The sequence below is a fragment of the Gossypium raimondii genome, chromosome 9 (genome assembly GCF_025698545.1).
Source record: "Gossypium raimondii isolate GPD5lz chromosome 9, ASM2569854v1, whole genome shotgun sequence".
NCBI classification, from domain to species: domain Eukaryota; kingdom Viridiplantae; phylum Streptophyta; class Magnoliopsida; order Malvales; family Malvaceae; genus Gossypium; species Gossypium raimondii.
This window is the reverse complement of record NC_068573.1, coordinates 33,595,521-33,610,326: the sequence shown is the minus strand read 5'-3', so window position 1 is coordinate 33,610,326 and position 14,806 is coordinate 33,595,521.

Sequence of the window (14,806 nt, the reverse complement as noted above, 5' to 3'; positions counted from 1 at the left end):
GAAAAAGTAAAGGGACTAAATAAGAAATTAAGCCTTATTTCAACAAGTGGATGATAATAGTGATTACATGTGTAAAAATACTATACATATGTATATATTAATAAAATATGTATTACTTAATATTTAAGTAAATATATATAATATAATAATAAAGTAAATATAATAAAATAAATAAGTAAATGAAATAAATAAAGAATAGAAAGAACAAAGCAGAAAACAAAACAAGGAGAAAAGAAAGGAAAGAAATGAGAAACTAGGGTTTCAAGGTTCCAAGTTCAATTGGCTAGTCAATTTAGTCCCTTTTCATGTAATTTTTGAGTTTTTAGAATCTCGATATTCAATAATTCCCGATCTATGTTGAAATTTTAGAAATTATTAAGTTTTTAAATGTTGACTATGTTGAATAATTTGAGTATTATGGATTAAATTGATAGATTTTAAGTTAGAAATGAAAAAGGATTGAATTGTAGATTAAATTGTAAATTTTGAGTAATAGGGACTAAATTGTGAAAATTTTGAAATTTAGGAATTTATGTGAAAATAGGGAGTTGAATTTAGTCTAAAATGGAATTTGCATGAAAATAAAGAATTAAATGTGAAGAATAAAAGTTAGTCTCAATTTAGGGACTAAATTGGAATTTAGACAAATGTTGTGTAAAAAGTTGAAATATTCAATATGAAATCTAAATTGTATTGTATTGATAAATTTTAATTATTTTAATTCTATAGCTAACGTCGTACCGGAACTCTCGAATAAAAAGGGGAAAGATAAAGTCGACGAGGAATTGCTCGGAATTTCTGATTTGTATTTCTATAATCCGAAGCTAGTTATTAATTGTTCCAGTTTTTATTTCATGTATATGGTAAGTGTTGAGGTGAGTAAATGATATTTTGATAATTGATTGAATGAATTGAATTAGTAGATATATATATTGAATGGATTGATTTTTGAATTGAAATGAATATATGTGTAATTATGTGATTATATGAAAAATCAGTATTGGATATTGATTATATCTGAAATGTGAGATTAAACCCTATTAACTGTATCGGGCTGAGTAGGATATAGATGACATGCCATAATATTGGAAGAGTTCAGGGATTTCTTCGACATTGAGTCGATGAGACACTGGGTGTCAATTTATTACTTCGGATATATTTGATGAGGCACTATGTGCCAATTTACTTCGATTTAGCCGATGAGACACTGGGTGTCAAATTATTACTTTGAATTATCCGATGAGGCACTGGGTGCCAAACTGGTGTGTTTTGGTTGTATCCGTGTATCCGTCCGAGTCCGAGTCGTGTTAATAGGGGTAATTAATCGAAATTGCATTATGATTTATGTTAGATGATATTGTATGTTAAATGAAAATGGGACAGTGAATTGAAATATGGATTGAGACACATGAATTGTTTATTCATGAATTGGATATGGAATGAACAAAATTATTGTTTAAATGATGTGTATTATATTGTGAAAAACTATTTATATAGCAAATATGAGAATTGAGATATTGTGAAACAAATGAAATGTGATATGATTATTGAAATATTTAGATTGTATATTTGTGATTCATATTTTTTTTATATTCGGATTATAGAAATACCACTGAGTTTTACTCAGCGTACGGTTTTTTTCAGTGCACAAGTTAGGTACTTAATTTTGATCACCAATTTAGCATCCAATAACGGTCTCGAACTCAAATGTGGTGATGTTTATCCTTTTTGTGTCAGCATGTACCTAAGGTGTCTAATTATTAGTCATTTTGTGGATTGATTGTAAATAAGATTATAAGTTAATATTGGTTGGTTATATATATGTGTGTGTGTGTGTGTGTGTGTGTGTGTGTGTGTGTGTGTGTGTGTGTGTGTGTGTGTGTGTGTGTGTGTGTGTGTGTGTGTGTGTGTGTGTGTGTGTGTGTGTGTTTATGTTTGAGGTCATATTATGGCATGTTTAAGTTAATGTTTAAATGAACATGAAATAGGTAAAATAGATTATATTTGGCATGTTTACAAGTTGGATTTGAATGATGTTCTATTGATATGTTTTATTAATATAATTGTGGTACCTATGAGGGTACATTGATTAGACACCTAGGATTATTGTTATGACATGTTTTGGATATGTTTGATTGTGTTTTAAAATTATGTTTGTTTGATCGGTAATGCTCTGAAACTCTATTCCGGAGATGGATGTGGGTTAGGGGTGTTACACCAGTTTCCAACCCGTACGAGCTTTCAAATTACTATAAAACATGGAAAATAACACAAAGTAAGCATTCAAGCTTAGTAAGTTCGTATAACTCAGAATTTAACTTACCATATATCCATAAAATAGGTAAGTAAACAAAGCATATCTCAACCAATTTGGCCAAAAGCCTAAACACATGATCACCAACATATTAGCCATGAAAATCACATATAAGATCCAACACACATGGTTGAATTCATCAAATAATAATATTTCGTGTATTTCATGTAAATACCAGTAATAGTTCATATCGAACTCATATAATCTCATAACAGAACTGTGCCCGTTGAACCATTTAGAATATCGTTAAATACACGAGTAGTACACATGAAGTGTACTTAATTGTAATCCGTCAATTCAGGTACATGTATGCTCATACGAGCTATAAACGGTAAGCTCCTCTGAGCTGAATAACGGAAAGCTCGTGTGAGCTGAATAATGGGAAGCTCATACGAGCTAAATAACAGGAAGCTCATGCGAGCTGAGTATCAGGAAGCTCATAAGAGCTGAAATCGGTGACCCTAATGACTTGTCATTTGTATCCTACGGATTCCTAAGGTTCAAACAAAGCTCAATAATTGTCAAATATACAATCGATATTTATTCATGGAAATTATATAATTCACAAACAATAATTCAATTTAACACATATAAATATACAATTTTATTACACGAACTTACCTCGACAAGTGTACTTAGATACGAAGGCGACTAATTAGATATTCTCTTTGTCTCGATCTAACTCTGTACGACGTTTGACAGGATCTATGCAAATAAATTTAACTCATTTCAATATAATTCTCAATCAATTTAATCCAACATGGAATTTTGGCAAAATTACCATTTTGCCCTACACTTTTTAATTCCTTTGTAATTGAGTCCTAGGCTCGAAAAATAAAATTCATACAATTTAATTCTTACTCAAGCCTAGTCAATTTTATACATATTAATATCAGCCCATATATTTCACAAAATTCACAAATTATACCATATGTTTATCATCTTTTTCGATTTAATCCCTAATTGATAATTTCATCAAAATTCTCTTTATAAAAGTTGTTTATCTAACAACAACCATTCATTTTCTATCATCAAACTTCAAAATTCAAGCATATTCATCAATGGAAAAACCCTAATACTTTAACAATTTTGCAAGTTAATCCCCCAACTAGCTAGATTAAGCTACTACGATCTCAGAAACATAGAAATCATCAAAAACGGGACAAAGATTCATACATAATTGAGCAAAATAAGCTTGCCTAAATTTTCAAGCTTCCATGGCTAGGTTTCTTTTTTTTTTTTTTGTGGATGATGATGCGAATAGATTATTTTATTTTATTTATTATAACTTTAATCACTAATTTGCAAAATTAACCTTAATATTTCATTCAATTTCCAATGATGACTATTCATACTTATCCACTAAGAACTTTAATGGCCTATTAATATATAATGACCTCCAATTTAAAATTCTATACTTATTTAGTACCTTTAACTATTAGAATACAACCTTTGCACTTTATGCAATTTAGTCAATTTTTATCAAATTAGGCATGTAAACGGTAAAATTTCTTAACTAAATTTTTATACAGTATTTCTATCATACTTTAAACCATAAAATAATAATAAAATAAATTTTTTGGACTTCAGATTTGTGGTCCTGAAATCACTATTCCGATTTCACTAAAAACGAGCTGTTATAGGCTCACTAACCGTGTGCGCATAAAACAAACAATTTTGTAGAGCAAATTTAAATTGTGATTTTACTACAAGCATACAGGTTAGTCGTAATATTTGTAGTGTTACAATGGAACACTGGAGTATTCAAAGGATCGAACCCAAAGGAGATGGCGATTGAGTGATAAATGGCATGCACTACAAAGTCTAGGCGGCTACTGTTATGATATTATAGTATGACAAATCATAATAAGAAATTTTTGCAAGAAAATTAAATATGCTAATCTAGGGACCAAATTGTAAAGAGTACAAAACTACGAGATTAACCAATAAATGACTAACAGTGGTTGGTTGAATTTGATGTGGTTCGTTGGTCTTCGAATGAGGGACTTAAATCGCTTAAATTACTAAGTGGCTCATTTTTATCTCTCAATCTTAATTTTACCAACTTAGACAAATTAATCTAGTTTATCTTTCGATCTCATCGGCTACTCTGGGACTAATGAATTGGTGCACAACAAGATTACCTCTCGATCTCACTTGTCTAGATATCCCCTTAGGGGCATAAATCCCTAAGTTTTTAGGTCTATTCGATTTAGTCTAATTTATTACATTTGTAACAGCCCGTTTTCAGTGAAATCGGAACAGTGATTTTGGGACCAGAAATTCGAGGTTGGAAGAAAATTTATTTTAATATTATTTTATGGTTTATAGTATGATATAAATATCGTATAAAAATTTCGTTAAGAAATTTTTCCATTTACATGTCTAATCGATAAAAAGGACTAAATTGCATAAAGTGCAAAATTTGAATTCTAATAGCTAAAGGTTATTAAATAGCTATGAAATTTTAAACTGGAGGTCATTATATAGTAAATAGACCATTAGAGTAGTTAGTGGATAAGAATGATTATTCATCATTAGAAATTTAATAAATTATTAAGGTTAATTTTGGAAAAGAAATAATAAATGATGATAAATAAATAAAATAATCTAATATCATCTTTTACCAAATAAAAAAAGATGGAAACCCTAGCCATGGAAGCTTGAAGTTAGCAAGCTCATTTTTACTTATTTAGGTATGTATTTTTGTCCCGTTTTTAATAATTTTTATGTTTCCGAGATCGTAATAGCTTAATCTAACTATCTTAGGGATTAATTTACAAAACCGTTAAAGTATTAGGATTTTTCCATGGATGAGTATGCTTGAATTTTGAAGTTTTATGATAGAAAATGAAAGGTTGTTGTTAGATAAACAACTTTTGTAAAGAGGATTTTGATGAAATGGTCAATTAGGGACTAAATTGAAAAGATGATAAATTTATGGTAAAATTTTCAATTTTGTGAAATACATGGGCTACTAGTAATATGTATAAAAATCGGCTAGGCTTGAGTAAGAATTAAATTGTATGAATTTCATTTTTCAAGCTTAGGGACTAAATTGTAATAAATTAAAAGTATAGAGGCAAAATAGTAATTTTGTCAAAAATGTGTGTTGGACTGAATTGAATATGAATGATATTGAATTAAGTCAAATTCATTCTTATAGATTCGGATAGACCTAGTACGGAGTTAAATCGAGGCAAAGGAAAAGTAACAAATTAGTAGCCTCCGTATCTACATACACTTGTCGAGGTAAGTTCGTGTAACTAAATTGTACATTTATATGTTTTAAAATTTAATGTTATTGTGTGTGATTTGTACAATTGCCATGTATAATTACCGATCACATATCCGATAATTACTGAGTCTTGTTTGAACCTTAGAAATTTAGAGGATACAAATGACATGTCATTAGGGTTACCATTTTGGTTGTAGTCCTGCATGTGTTGCGGACACACCACAGCTCTCATGAGCTTCCTGATATTTAGCTCGCATGAGCTTCCTGATATACAACTCGCATGAGCTTTCCGTTTTTTAGCTCGCATAAGCTTCCTGTTATATAGCTCGGAAGAGCTTCCCGTTTATATGCTCATATGAGCATACATGTACATGAATTGATAGATTACAGTTTTGTACACTTCGTGTGTACTACCTGTGTATCCAACGATATTTCAAATGGTTCAATGGGCAATGTTCTGTTATGAGACAAAATGAGTTCAGTACAAACTATTACCAATGTATACATGGAAATGATATTACTTGATATATTGGAACATGATTCGGTTGATACATGTATGTGGAACTTGCTTAATGACTATGTTCATCCATGATTATGAGCTATTATATGTGTTTACATGGCTAACATGTTGAGGTTATGTGTTTAGGCTTTTGGCCAAATTGGTTTGAATATGTCTTGTATGTTTACATTAAATGTGAATAATTGGTAAGTTAAATTCTTAATTATACGAACTTACTAAGCTTAAATGCTTACTCTGTGTTATTTTCTGTGTTTTATAGTAATTCAGAAGCTTGTACGGGTTGGAAGTTGGTAGGAGCTATTTCACTCTATCCATCGGCTCTTTTGGTACTTTCAGAAAATTAATTCGGTTATAAAGGCATGTATAGGTTATTTTGGCCATTGATGGCATATCAATGTTTTGTTGAGACTAGCTATTTGAATGACTTGTATTGGTATTTTGATGTATATATATAAGTGGTTTTATCATGTTTGAAGTGTGATTAATATGTGTTTTGAAAATGCATATATGAATTGGGTCAAATAGGTAAATTGAGATACTTGATTGACATGTCTTTAAATTGTCATTTGAGGTGCCTAAGGGCACATTGGTTGTATGTGGTAATATGTCATGTTTGAGACATGATTTTGGCTTGTTTTAAATAACTTGTTGTGGCTTTTTGATGTGTAAAAATGTTGAGTTAGGTTGATGTCAAATTTGGTGAGAAATGTGACTTGAAAAATGACCTATTTTTGTCCACACAGACAGAAACACGGGCATGTGTCTCAGCCGTATGTGACACACGGCCATGTGACACAGCCGCGTGTGTCCCCTGTATCTTTTAATTTGCACAAGTCAGTATGCTCAAATTGCTCACACGGGCTAGCACACGGGCGTGTGGTTTGGCTGTGTGACCTAAGTTAGTATACTCACACTGCTTAGCACACGAGCGTGTGGCTTGGCTGTGTGTCCTAAGTCAATATATTCACACGGGCTGGGACATGGCCGTGTGTACCTATTATGAATGTCCACACGGTCTGAGACACGAGCGTGTCTACTAACTGTGTGAGTCACATGGCCTGGCCACATGATCATGTGTCCCCTGTAACTTTGAAATATTTTAAATGTTTCCAAAAAAATTTCTACATTTTCGAATTAGTCCCGATTTGTTTCTGATGCGTAATTTGGGCCTCGGGGGCTCGTATAAGGGACAATATGTATGATTTTGATTGGTTTTTGACATGAATGCTATATGATATGAAATGTTTGCATTTTCTGTCTGTTTGATTTGTAAACTCTGATAATGTTTCGTAACCCTGTTCTGGTGACAGATTCGAGTTAGGGGTGTTACATTTAGTCCATTGTCCAAAAAAAGAAACTTACCCACATCTCCATCAACAAACCCCCTTTTAGGTTTAGCTACTCATGCTGAAAATAAAGTTAATGGACATGAAAATGAAAAGCAAAGAAACCATTAAAGTAAAGCTTAAGAAAAATTTAAAGTTTAGATTTTTATGCAAGAAAACTTAAAAAAAAATATGAAACTAAAGGCTTTCAATAAGAAAATCTAAAGCAACAAACTTTAGCTGATTTAAAGTAAATGAAACTGAAATACATTAAACTTAAACTAAAAATGTCATACAACTAAGGTAGAGAAGCTAAAAGTGCAAGTAAACCTAAGCTATAGTGATAACTGACTTAACTAACACTTAGAACACTAAGAACAATAAGCAAGTGTAAAAAAAAATCTAATACTAAGAAATGAGAAGAAAAAATAAAACCCTAGAAAAGTTCTAGAAAAATTAAGAGAAAACTTAGAGAAACTAAAGTTAAAAACTAAACTAATGTGTGTCTTTTTCCTCCTCAACCAAAATTGGCTATTTTAGGCTGAATGTTGATGAAATTTTGTTGCCAAAATTTCCCCTACACAAGCCTTGTGTGATTAGTGCATCGGGTGGACAAAGACTACCCTTTTTTGTCCAATTTCCCCCTCACGATATCGGTGTCGCTATACCTAAAAGAGGATATCACAATATCCCAATTAGTTTCGAACTTGGGGGTCTTCTTTGAGGGTGGATATCGCGATACCCAAAATGGATATTGCAATCCCACTGAAGGGTGGTCTCCAATCTTTAAGCCTATTGGAGGTATCGCAATTCAAAGGTTTGGATATCGTGATACCCTTTCCTTTGGTGTTATTTTCACTCGTTTTCAACCTCCAACATGTGCCTACACCACTCAACCACACATTAGTCTCCCAATGGAACTATCGGCCAAATTGGGTCACAAATGAGTAAAAATGAGACTTTTGCACTTATTAACTTAAAATATAAAAATTATGAAAAACTACGAAAATGATGCTTATTTGCTTGAGAATAAGCTCCTTAAGTATACCGAGAAAGCCTAATTTGCCATATCAAATTATGGCAGATCACTTACCAATTACTTAATACTTAGCTAATATTTAGTTGCGTCATGTGGTCGAATCATGATGCAAGAAAACAACTTATATTGGTAGGTATTCCAAATAGTTTGTAGTTGAAAGATCCAAAATGAGAAAATCGATTCAAAGACTATTATATTGTCTATCCATTTCAATTGGGAAGATGCATTGTCTTTGGTATTGGAGCGAATGACTCCTAGAAGATAGAGATGTATGTGTGATTGTTTAGATTGAAAATACATCGAAAAAGACCCAAGTTGAATTTATCGAAGATCTGTTTATGGATTTGTTCACATGTGACATTCATAATGTGGCTTACATCAATCCTGAGTAAACGACTGACTATGTGTGCATGACTCATATACTTTGATGTATTAAAAACCTGAGTTCAATTGGTAATAGATCTGAAAACTGGTACGTTGAGTATATGACTTCTACATGATATAGCTTTATTTACAATAGTGAAATTCATAGCTCAATAAAAGGTAAATGGTATCCTTTCACAGGCATTACGTGGTTGATGGAAAAGTAACATGGCCATAAGTTATTTATCTAGGATGAATGATTTAATTACTATGTGTTAGTAATTGAATTTTTTATGAAGGGAGATGTAATTGTTATCATGAGATAAATAGGATCTTATTGGGTGAACGGGTTTAACCCAAAGAGATAAAAGATATCTTATTGTTTCACCTATTGCACTTTCATTTTTTACATATTATTGATATTTGCATTATTTAATTATCTTCTTATTTATATTAGTAGTTTAGTTAATTAGTGAGTCAAGTAATTAGTTGAAGTCATCTGTAACATTTTCTTATGAGTTCGATCCTCGAAATACTTTCTAATGGATTTATTTTGTTATAATTATTATTTGACAACGATATTGTACACTTGCAGTCATCGAGTGAATAGTGAACATTGTTTTGGGGCCAAGGAAATACTTATTTTTTAACTAAACTTATATACACTATTTACTCTTATCATAAGAACCAAACTGTTGAGAGGTGTTTAGGTTTGAAAAAACAAAGAAGCCTATGGACCAGAAGGATAATACTTTGGTGGAGAAGCCTAAAGTAAGGGCATGGCGAAGGCTCCAACAAATGTAGAGGACAAGGTTGTTAAAGTGAGCAAACCTAAGTTCACAGTAGAGAGAATACTTAAAATGTTCACAACTGGTTTCTTCACACTAGGAATGTTCAAGCCTTGGCTGGATACATTGGGCATGTTGTTCTTAATAGAGGAGTTTTGGGTTGTGCCAAAGGAATTTATGGTTGCCAAGATTGAAGTGGTAGAAACTAAGGCGGAGATATAGGTGGAGGTTGCTTCTATGATAGGATTCATGGCATTTTACTTGAGGTTCCTATAGACGACAAATGTTTGTCTTTATTGATGGAGGATAAGCTTCAAGGTGAATTAAGCTAGATCTTGGTGGACATCATTGATGGAGGAAGATTGTAAGAAGATGGTAAGCTAAGAGGTACTAGAGTGTAGATTTCAAAACACTCTTAGAAGCTTGAGTTAGTGATGATTCTGAAGAAAATGGTTTAGTGCAACTCTAATCGAGGATGAGGCGAGTAATGGTAAAAGAGGGAAAGACTGGAAAAGGGATGATCTTACTTAGGACCTCAATAAAGTTGATCTATCTTGGACGCAAAGCATGAGTTGCATCATGGTCCTCTCCTCTACACAGGGTACATTGTAAGGGAAACAATATGATCTACATCAAAAGTCAACTTAATCTTGGGCTTTAGATATTATTTGGACTTTGATCCAATAACTTTTAGCTGGTATAATAGAGATGGATTCAGCATATCATTTTTTTCAATATCAAGTAAGAAGATTAAAAAGGAATTATCTATATTTTTAAAAAGAAGAAAAAAATAAGAGAAAAAACAGTAACAATTCTTTCTTTTTCCAATTGGGTTTTCAAGTTTATATCATACTGAACTAATTACAATGTTTGAATAAATCAATCACTAATCCTAATGAATAAAAATAAAGTATTATTTCTGACATTAATACAATGTAAAAGTTTCGCATGCAAGGTGACGAAATAATAAATTCTTATTTATTTAACAAAAGTATATTCTAAGGTATATATATATCATTTTCAATTATGGAGCCTTTTTAGAGCTAATTCTTGATATTAATAAGTTTATCTTGAAACTTTATTTTTTTATTTCATTATTTTTTAATATAGTGTTTTATAATCATTTGATTGATAAAATTTTGACTAAAGAAAATGAAAAACCTTAAAAATTGCTTTAGTAGTATGATATTTCCTTCAAGGTATGTAGAAATAATCCTTGAAGTTGGAAATTAAATCCAAAGTTAAAAAATATGGTTTTAAAATTCAATTGTTCAATCAATAATTATATAACATTTAATTTTTCGTAAGAAAACAAATGTGAAAGAATTGATTGAATTTCTTTTGTAACATTGATAATGATTTTTTTTAATTTTTATGAACTCATTAAGAGATTATTATGTATTCTATTTATTTTAATTATTTTAAAAATTTAAATTCATAATAAGCTTTATGTATCATTAATAATCTGGTTTAGTATAAAACCATTTACCAAATTAATTAAAAACTGAAATTATGCTAGTCAAAGTGAAAATTTATTTTAAAAATATTAAATTATTTATATAATTTTATTATATATTATATTATTTTTAATGGTGTTTAGTTAATTTCTAACAAGAACTTCTTAAAAATATAAACAAAAGGATTATGTATCAAATTAGATCATTTCATTCATAAATAAAATAATTAATGGATGCGGAATGACTTTGTTTTAAAAGCTGAAAGTTTTGGTTAGGAAGTTGAAGGATCACATTGATAGAATTTGTAAATGTGAGGGGTTAAATTTATTTAATTATTTAAAATTAGGATCAAATTGATAGAATAAATAAATATTAGGGATTAAATGTGTTATTATATCAATTAAAAAGAATTTTATTATAATTTAATTATAGGTGACCAAAACGGAAGCAAATTTAAATATTAATGTTTAAAATGATACTTTTAAAATTGAGTGAAAAAATAAATAACGCGGGGAGGGGGTACAAAGATAAAAGTAAGATTTTAAAATATTTGTAAAAGTTTAAATATTTTATTTGTTTGTTTTGGTTATTATCGGTCTCAATTGTGATTAATTGATTCCAAACTCTATCTAGTAGGGGTGTTCAAATTTTGATAAAACGGAATTAATTGATTGAATCGATTTAATTCAGTTAGAGGTAGGTTAATGGTTTTTTGGAAGTTCAATTATCGATTAATTCGGTTCGAAATTTAGTAATTAACCCAATTAAATGAACTTAATAATTAATAATACAAATTATATGTAGTTTTAATTTGGTTAATTCGGTCAAATGGACATTATCAATTTATTTATTTTTATATGTTTTATACTTGTTTTAATAAAAAATATAAATTTCGATTAATTACATTAACCGACCGAATTAATCAAAATATTTTGGTTTGGTTAAATTTTTTGAAATATTTCGATTCGGTTAACTGTTAAAGAATTAAAAAATTTGACTAATTCGATTAATACTATTTTAATTTGGTTATCCAACCAATATTATACTTAATTGGTTATCCAACTTTTAGGACTTTAAAAAACAAATTTGCGTCATTAAAGATTGTTTTCATTGTAACCACTCAAATATTAAATTTCATAGCCGCAGCAAATTGTGCGTGGTATGCCATCATTTTGACTATTGTTTTTTTACCCTCACAACTGTTCTTTTTCTTCCGACGCCTTGCTCAGAACTCATTGTGTTTGCTCAGGTTAGTAACTTAGGCAGGTTGACACGCCTCTAGCTAAAAGCTGAGTAGGAAAGACAACACAACTATTTGAAAGATGGGCTATATGTTACTCCAGAAGAAGCGGTTGCCATTTATACCACAACTGAGCGTTGGTTGGAATCAATTTCTCCTGTTCCATTTCCTTTTTTGTCTTACAAGATGATAGGAAGCTACCTATTCTCGCATCGGAGAGGTTGGAGGAGTGTCAAGGATCAAGCGCCATCTGCTTACCTAACGTGTCTTGAAAGAAGTTGGTGACCATATAAACTTTTATTTTGCTTTTGGACTTCTTTATATTTTGAACTTAAATGGTTTTGGGAAAGAGCTTATGGATTTGTATAACTATTTGATTCCAGTGTATGAAATTGAGCCCTCGAAAAGATTACTAATGCTTACCTTATGAGGGAGACAAGTGCCATCTATTTCCTATTTGGATTAAGCTCTTAGATTCTGAGCCACCCGCTTTTGGTTTACAAATGGTGTCAAGGTATAAGACACAAGTGATAGGTGGTGCTTCAAACAAAATTGGAGTAGTTCTTTTAGAAGACTCACTTTGACAATGTCAAACAGGTGGAAGGCAGGGAATGTGAAAAATTTTTAGGCCAAGGAAGTTTGGGTTTGCTTTTTTAGGTAGCAGTGAGTTAACGAATTTGTTTTTTTAGGCTTATGGATAAATTTGACTACTATTGTTTGCATGTTTTGTCAAAATGATTTTAATTATATTTTTGAGCATTTTTTGTCATCAATCTTTGATTATTTTTTTAAAATTGTTTTTCTAACAAAATTAATGAATAAATTTAAGGTTTCAATATTTTTTCAAAAATTTATATCTTTCATAAGTTTTGTTTACTGAGAGGTTTTTTGGTGAGTTAATTTTTTAGATAATTACATTTATTTTCTTTAAATTAAGAGTTTTTTAATTTCATGTATTATTTATTGTATTATTTTCCATATTTAATTATCTTATAGGGTTATTTAAGTAATAATTTGTATCTTCTTAAAATATTCCATATATGAAATTCTACATCATCCCCGTTAACTTTTTTAACAGCACTTTCATTAAATCTGATACAAAAGACAATTTGAAGAAAAGAATAAAAGTTGATTGCCAAAAAAAGCTCAAAAATACAAATAAGATTATTATTTGACAAAACATGCAAACATTAGTGGCTAAATTTGTCATTAAATCAAAGATTGGCGTGGAGGAAAAAAAAGGTTAAGGAAGAAGAAGATGAACAGTGGACGACGGATCAAAAAAATAATTAAAAATGATGAGATGGCGTGCACTGATGTTAGAGGATTTAACCACTAAAATGAAAGCATCTTTAATGGCAGTGGTTAACTTGTAAAGATTTTAATTTAGGTTACTAAAATGAAAACGTGCTGAAAGTTGGGTGGCTAATTTCATAATTCACCCTTGTAATTATAAACATTATTACAAAATATAAATCCAAAGTAACTATAGATAAAATCACACATAATGAGATTTTTTTTAATATCAACAGAGACTAATCTGAGAAGTCAGCACCATAACTCCCCCAAAAAATCAATTTAGCCTTTTTATAAATAAAAAATTTTATAAATTAATATGCAGTGATGAAAATTTCTTAATTTAATTCTCTTATAAATAAAAAAATTATAGATTAATATATAATAATATTATACTTTAATCTCTTAAAATTGGAAAAATAAATATATTTAATTCCTTCGAAAATAATAAAATTATAAATTAATATATAAAAAGCTTATATTTTATTTTATGAAAAAGTATAATTAAATTTCGTCCTTGTTAAAAATAAATTTAGATTTGCTCCTAAATATCACCATCGTCATATATATTATTTTCTTAATCTGGGTATATAAAATTTAAAAGATGACGGATAAAATACTTTTTTTCTTTTATATTTTATATACCTTTAATTTTTAATTATTTGCCAATCCTTCTATTATTGGAACCGGAATTGATTGATTGATGAAATTAGTTAAATTGGACATCGACAGATATACTAATCTGAAAAAAAAGTTGAATCGTTGACCTATGAACTATTTGAATTGGATTTTTTTATTTTATGAATTTATAATTTTGTTTAATTAAATCATACCAATTAATTTTACCCCTAAAGAATCAACTGATTTGATTGGTCAAAATGAAAATCGACGATACAAAAGATTTCACAATCAAGACTAGTTAAATAATATTTGTTAAATCCTTTTAATCTTATTATAGTTAGGGATGACAATAAAGCGGGGTCAGGACGAATATTGCTCAATTCCCTACCTCTCCATAAATGATATGTTTTACTTTATCACCCATCCTGTTCCATTATGGGTGTATATTCTTAAAAACAACTACAACTTTCATCCCGTCCTATCACACCCTACTCCACTTCAAAAGTCTCTAAGTTAATATTGTCAATTTTTTTTTCTGAATTTGATTGTAATTTCATGGTATAATATAAATAAATAAATTATAATCAATTAACTAATATATACTA